The 7662-nt window shown below is 47.9% G+C and overlaps 1 protein-coding gene across 1 annotated transcript in view; it reads left to right on the top strand.

The window, feature by feature from the left end:
• LOC141121544 (uncharacterized) overlaps positions 1 to 7662 on the top strand; it is an 88328-nt gene that overhangs the window by 54065 nt on the left and 26601 nt on the right. The window lies entirely within an intron of this gene.

Genomic DNA, 7662 nt, shown 5'->3' with positions numbered 1-7662 from the left:
ATATCTCCCCAGAGTTCCATGGCTACGCTCGCTTCTGAGCGGACGTCTTCCGCCTCACACCACTGTGCCGCAGTGAGGGAATCCATTTTAGGGTTATTAAGAGGGTGTTCTGCTTTAGAGTGACAGTGATCCCGGACGAGCCCCACATGTAGCAATAACTAAATAGTTATTTCAATGAATATACTATCACACCAACGTAGTGTGATAGTATAAGAAATGATTATGACAATCAATAACAATCACAGAAATATATATGTATATATTGGTATGAATCTATACCCGGGAGCTCCCCCTGCTCTAGACCTTAAAGTCACTATACTAAAATGCAGGGCCCTGCAATGAAAAAGGTAGTCCAGACGTCTTCAGTCTTCGCTAGCTTTTATAATTGTAATCCGCAAAGGGGTTCCTCCTGGGTGTTGCGCAGTGTAGTAAAACACACTAAAACAGTTGTGCTCCAACAGATTGACTAGGTGTCTTTATATGAAGAAACAAACATCTAACATCCGCTCTTGAACACTGGAGTCTATTCGGATGTAAAGCTCTCCGACTTAGCTTGTTCCGTGGGACTATCAGTCCCAGCAACACTCTGTACAGTTCTAAAAGTGTGTGTAATACTCAAATAAACTTCTGGGTGTCAACCCTCTCACCACACAGAATCCAAGCAGGTGGATGTCTCCGGTTCAGCAGTTCTCAGTTCCGTATGGAGGCACCACCACGCCGTCACGCTGTTCCATCCACAAACGACCAGGAGTCCTCGGTTACTCCCCACGGGTCCACGGAACAGCTCACTGCGATGCAATGGCAGGATACTGCAGCTGCTCCTTCGCAACCCGCCGCAACCCTGTGGGACACACACACCCACAGAGTTCTGCTGGCAGGCCACGCATCCCAGGAACAAGAGGCCTAAAATGGCCGCTGCTTACCCTTTTATATCCTCCCACAATGCAGTTCAGTTCTGACTTTGTCCAAGAGCATTGTGGGTGGGTCAGAGCTACAGTTCCGAAGTAAACAATTAATCACTTCCATGTCACTTAATCCTGAGACGTAAACTTACTATACTTTATCAATTGTCCACAAGATGGCACTAACACAACTATTGTACTGAATAATACACATAAAGCTAGAAACAACAGTTGTCAGCGCTACATACTCTGCCTGCTCTAAATCTTTGGTCCCCAAAGATATGTAAGACCTTGTTTCTGCTACACATCTTAGCCTCTAAACGAGAATACAGGACCGACAGGGGAGCCTCCCACCAGTTTTCAGGTGTTGGAAAGCTACCCTGTGTATCCACAACTGTCACTTTAGTATCAGCTACAGGTGTGCCAAGAGGTGAAGCAGGGCTCTCATTATCCAGATTGACTAAGGAGGAACTAGGCTCATCAATGTTCCTTTTGCTGGTAATCTTTGTGGTTTCAGAACACTCGCCCAATGTATCGTATGTTAGTCTCCTAAGTGGGCGAATGTTCCTCTTCTCCCTTTGTTTCTTTGGTGAGTCCCCTATTTCTGGTTGAACACCACTTTCTTCTATTTCAGTGGGAGATAAACACTCTTCAGCTCTTCCAGACAATGGCACAAACTCTGGAGCTTCTGGCCTGAGGGCCTCACTACTCTCCTCGGCTGTGGGTGATGAAACACTCGCTTCAGTTTCGGGTATATTAGATGACCACAACCAGCTAATGTCCATCTCTCCCTCCTCACTGTCTCCAGTTGCCGAAGTTCCAGGCTGGGACCTAGTTACAGGCCGTTGTGCAACTTCTGATGTGGATGATAATTCCTCCTTGGGGATTATCCTGACTGCATCAGTAAAGGGCAAAAGGTGATTCCGATGCCAAGTTTTAGTTGGTCCAGCACTCCCTTATACTTCCTTATACTTGGAGCCCTGGGAGCTGTTTAGACACAACGTATGGCTGTGATCTCCATCGATTTGCCAACTTGTGTTTGCCAGGAATACCCAAATTTTTTAGTAAGACTCGGTCACCTGGTTGAAGATCTTGGACCCTTACTTTAAGGTCAAAGTTTCTTTTATTCCTGCTCCCTCTGTTTTCTGACATGGTCCGAGCCTTCTCATAAGTAACCTTCAGACTCTTCCTCAGCCTATTTGCATGTCCTCGGTGAGAAGCTTCTGATGTGTGATCCAGAGAAGTTCCAAAAGCCAGGTCCACTGGTAACCTAGCCTCACGCCCAAACATCAGCCGATAAGGTGAATATCCTGTGACGTCACTCTTGGTGCTGTTGTATGCATGTACTAGAGCAGCAATATGCTTACTCCAGCTGGGCTTTTGCTCGGAAGTTAATGTCCCCAACATATTCAGAAGAGTTCTATTAAACCTCTCCGGCTGAGGGTCTCCTTGCGGATGATAGGGTGTAGTTCTGGATTTTTTAATCCCCAATAGATCCAGCAACCTCCTGATGAGTGTACTCTCAAAATCCCTTCCCTGATCTGAGTGGATCCTCTGTGGTAAGCCGTAATGGACGAAGAACTTCTCCACCAATGTCTTAGCCACTGTGACTGCCTTCTGGTCTTTTGTGGAGAAAGCTTGAGCATATCTGGTGAAATGGTCCGTGACTACCAGTATATTTCCTTGTCCACTCAAGTCAGATTCTAGGCACAGGAAGTCTATACACACTAGATCCATGGGACCTTGGCTTGATAAGTGTTCCATTGGGGCTGCCTGTTGTGGCAGAGTCTTTCTCTGGATTAGGGATGAGCTTCGAGTTCGAGTCGAACTCATGTTCTACTCGAACATTGGCTGTTCGCAAGTTCGCCGAACAGCGAACAATTTGGGGTGTTCGCGGCAAATTCGAATGCCGCGGAACACCCTTTAAAAGTCTATGGGAGAAATCAAAAGTGCTAATTTTAAAGGCTTATATGCAAGTTATTGTCATAAAAAGTGTTTGGGGACCCGGGTCCTGCCCCAGGGGACATGGATCAATGCAAAAAAAAGTTTTAAAAACGGACGTTTTTTCAGGAACAGTGATTTTATTAATGCTTAAAGTCAAACAATAAAAGTGTAATATCCCTTTAAATTTCGTACCTGGGGGGTGTCTATAGTATGCCTGTAAAGGGGCGCATGTTTCCTGTTTTTAGAACAGTCTGACAGCAAAATGACATTTGGAAGGAAAAAACTCATTTAAAACTACCCGCGGCTATTGCATTGCCGACAATACACATAGAAGTTCATTGATAAAAACGGCATGGGAATTCCCCACAGGGCAACCCCGAACCAAAATAAAAAAAAAAAAAATGATGTGGGGGTCCCCCTAAATTCCATACAAGGCCCTTCAGGTCTGGTATGGATATTAAGGGGAACCCCAGCCAAAATTAAAAAAAAAAAACGGCGTGGGGTCCCCCTAAAAATCCATACCAGACCCTTATCCGAGCACGCAACCTGGCAGGCCGCAGGAAAAGAGGGGGGGACGAGAGTGCGGCCCCCCCCCTCCTGAACCGTACCAGGCCACATGCCCTCAACATTGGGAGGGTGCTTTGGGGTAGCCCCCCAAAACACCTTGTCCCCATGTTGATGAAGACAAGGGCCTCATCCCCACAACCCTGGCCGGTGGTTGTGGGGGTCTGCGGGCGGGGGGCTTATCGGAATCTGGAAGCCCCCTTTAACAAGGGGACCCCCAGATCCCGGCCCCCCCCCTGTGTGAAATGGTAAGGGGGTACTTACCCCTACCATTTCACTAAAAAACTGTCAAAAATGTTAAAAATGACAAGAGACAGTTTTTGACAATTCCTTTATTTAAATGCTTCTTCTTTCTTCCTTCATCTTCTTCTTCTTCTGGTTCTTCTGGCTCTTCTGGTTCTTCCTCCGGCGTTCTCGTCCAGCATCTTCTCCGCGGCGTCTTCTATCTTCTTCTCCTCGGGCCGCTCCGCACCCATGGCATGGGGGGGGAGGCTCCCGCTCTTCTCTTCATCTTCTTCTCTTCTTCATCTTCTTCTTCATCTTCTTCTTCTTCTTCTCTTCTTCCTTCTTCTGTTCTTCATGTCTTCTCCGGGCCGCTCCGCAGCCATGCTGTGGCATGGAGGGAGGCTCCCGCTGTGTGACGGCGTCTCTTCGTCTGACGGTTCTTAAATAACGGGGGCGGGGCCATCCGGTGACCCCGCCCCCTCTGACGCACGGTGACTTGAGGGACTTTCCTGTGACGTCACGGGGAATGCCACAGGGAAGTCCCGTCATGTCACCGTGCGTCAGAGGGGGGCGGGGTCACCGGGTGGCCCCGCCCCCCGTTATTTAAGAACCGTCAGACGAAGAGACGCCGTCACACAGCGGGAGCCTCCCTCCATGCCACAGCATGGCTGCGGAGCGGCCCGGAGAAGACATGAAGAAGAGAAAAGAAGAAGAAGATGAAGAAGAAGATGAAGAAGAGAAGAAGATGAAGAGAAGAGCGGGAGCCTCCCCCTTCATGCCATGGGTGCGGAGCGGCCCGAGGAGAAGAAGATAGAAGACGCCGCAGAGAAGATGCTGGACGAGAACGCCGGAGGAAGAACCAGAAGAGCCAGAAGAACCAGAAGAAGAAGAAGATGAAGGAAGAAAGAAGAAGCATTTAAATAAAGGAATTGTCAAAAACTGTCTCTTGTCATTTTTAACATTTTTGACAGTTTTTTAGTGAAATGGTAGGGGTAAGTACCCCCTTACCATTTCACACAGGGGGGGGGCCGGGATCTGGGGGTCCCCTTGTTAAAGGGGGCTTCCAGATTCCGATAAGCCCCCCGCCCGCAGACCCCCACAACCACCGGCCAGGGTTGTGGGGATGAGGCCCTTGTCTTCATCAACATGGGGACAAGGTGTTTTGGGGGGCTACCCCAAAGCACCCTCCCAATGTTGAGGGCATGTGGCCTGGTACGGTTCAGGAGGGGGGGGGCCGCACTCTCGTCCCCCCCTCTTTTCCTGCGGCCTGCCAGGTTGCGTGCTCGGATAAGGGTCTGGTATGGATTTTTAGGGGGACCCCACGCCGTTTTTTTTTTTTTTTTTTGGCGCGGGGTTCCCCTTAAAATCCATACCAGACCTGAAGGGTCTGGTATGGAATTTAGGGGGAACCCCACGTCAATTTTTTTTTTTAAATTTTGGCTGGGGTTCCCCTTAATATCCATACCAGACCTGAAGGGCCTTGTATGGAATTTAGGGGGACCCCCACATCATTTTTTTTTTTTAATTTTGGTTCGGGGTTGCCCTGTGGGGAATTCCCATGCCGTTTTTATCAATGAACTTCTATGTGTATTGTCGGCAATGCAATAGCCGCGGTAGTTTTAAATGTGTTTTTTCCTTCAAAATGTCACTTTGCTGTCAGACTGTTCTAAACACGGGAAACATGCGCCCCTTTACAGGCATACTATAGACACCCCCCAGGCATGAAATTTAAAGGGATATTACACTTTTATTGTTTGACTTTAAGCATTATTAAAATCACTGCTCCTGAAAAAACGTCCGTTTTTAAAACTTTTTTTTGCATTGATTCATGTCCCCTGGGGGAGGACCCAGGTCCCCAAACACTTTTATTGACAATAACTTGCATATTAGCCTTTAAAATTAGCACTTTTGATTATTCATGTTCGTGTCCCATAGACTTTAACGGCGTTCGCGTGTTCGAACGAATTTTTTTCCTGTTCGCATGTTCTGGTGCGAACCGAACAGGGGGGTGTTCGGCTCATCCCTACTCTGGATACACCTATGGCAGGAGTGAAAGTAACTCTCCACTTCTTTCCTCCTGTAAGGCCAGTAGAATCTATCTCTTATCAATTGAAGAGTTCTTTCTGACCCCAAATGTCCATGACAATCATGTAGAGTGATTAACACTGTCTCTCTGTGCTTCTCTGGCAGCAACAGTTGCTACTTCTCCGGATCTTCAGAGGGGCCCCTTCAGTAGACCACCCCTTGCAACAACTGCAACCGATCCCACTCTTTGTGTAACAACAGAGCTTCTTTTTGGGCGCTTTTCAAAAGTAGATCAGGGTGTTTACCCTCCAAAGCTTCCAATGCCAAGCTGCAGAGTGGATCCTCTTGTTGATCTTTCCTAAGATCTTTCCTTGATAATTTAGGTAAACCCTTTGCAGCAATCTGGGAGACATTGAAGTAATACCTGGGGACTCCTGCCGTAGTCACTCCAATCTCTTCAGCTCTGGCTCTACCTTTCTCCTGCTTAACGGCTCCTTCACAAAGGGCTCTTACCCCATCTGGGGCAAGTTGAGTCTAATCCTCTTGGGAGCTCAGGGGACTGTGGGGTCTTCTTGACAGCGCATCTGCATCTCTGTTGCCCGCTCCCGGTCTGTATTTCAGGCTAAAGGAGAATGTTGAGAGAGCAGACAACCACCTATGGCCTGTGGCGTCCAATTTTGCGGTGGTGAATAAGTATGTGAGGGGGTTGTTATCTGTTTTAACTACAAATTCGGCACCATACAGAAATTCTCTCAACTTATCTACCACAACCCACTTCAAGGCCAGAAACTCAAGTTTATGAGTTGGGTAGTTCTTCTCAGCAGGAGACAAGCTTCGGCTCATATAAGCAACAGGCCTCAATTGTCCGTTGTGATCCTGATAGAGCATTCCGCCCAGCCCATCTCGGCTGGCATCCACATGCAGTTCATAGGGCTTGGTAGGATCCGCATAAGCTAATACTGGATCAGCTGTAAGACTCTTCTTCAATAGACTGAATGTCTCCTCACATTCCTGAGTCCACTGATCCAGGATAGATTGCTTTTTCTTCCGGGGCCCTTCTTTTTGTCTCCCAGGTTTCTCCGAATCCACATCAGCCTCTTCCTGATTCTTTAGTAGTTCTGTAAGTGGGTGGGCTATTTTTGCAAACCCCTCCACAAACCTCCGGTAGTAGGAGCAGAATCCTAGGAAGGACCTGAGCTCAGTCACATTCGTGGGCCTTGGCCAAGAGGTAACAGCTTCCAATTTCTCAGGATCAGTTGCTATCCCTTCTTCAGACACAATGTGCCCCAGATAGTTCACGGAAGATTGATAGAACTGACATTTTTCCATTGAAAGTTTCAAACCCTCTTCATGTAGCCTCTTTAGAACCTTTTCCAGTCGCTCTTCATGCTCTTCAACAGTTCGGTCAAACACAATGATATCGTCTACGTATACTAAGACCTCAATCAAGTTCATGTCGCCTACTGTCTTCTCCATGAGCCGCTGGAAAGTTGCTGGGGCCCCAGACAGACCTTGTGGCATCCGGTTGAATTCATAGAACCCCACGGGGGTGATGAAAGCAGTCTTCTCCTTATCCTCAGGACTCATGTGGATCTGATAATAGCCACTCTTCAGATCTAATACACTGAACCACTTCTCTCCTGACAAGCTCTGTAGGGCATCTTCTATACGGGGGGTAGTGTATTGATCTGGGATGGTTGGTCGGTTCAGAGTCCTGTAGTTGATACACAGCCGGAGTGACCCATTTTTCTTCCTCATCACCACTATCGGAGAAGCGTATGGACTCCTGGACTCTTTGATAATCCCAGTCCTTTTTAGCTCAGCCAGCTGTTCTCGGAGGTCTTCAAGGTCTCCCAATGGAATCCTCCTGACCCTTTCCCGGAAGGGTTTGTCTTCTTCCAGCCGGGTCTTGTGCTCTGCACTCTTGGCATACCCCACGTCAAACTCACTCTTTGAGAAAACTTCCTTCCATCTCATGAGCTGGGTTTTGGCCCTCTCCATC

The sequence above is a fragment of the Aquarana catesbeiana genome, unplaced genomic scaffold (genome assembly GCF_042186555.1).
Source record: "Aquarana catesbeiana isolate 2022-GZ unplaced genomic scaffold, ASM4218655v1 unanchor225, whole genome shotgun sequence".
In the NCBI taxonomy this organism is placed as follows: Eukaryota; Metazoa; Chordata; class Amphibia; order Anura; family Ranidae; genus Aquarana; species Aquarana catesbeiana.
The sequence above is the reverse complement of the archived record's forward strand: the minus strand, read 5'-3'. Positions and strand labels throughout refer to the sequence as shown.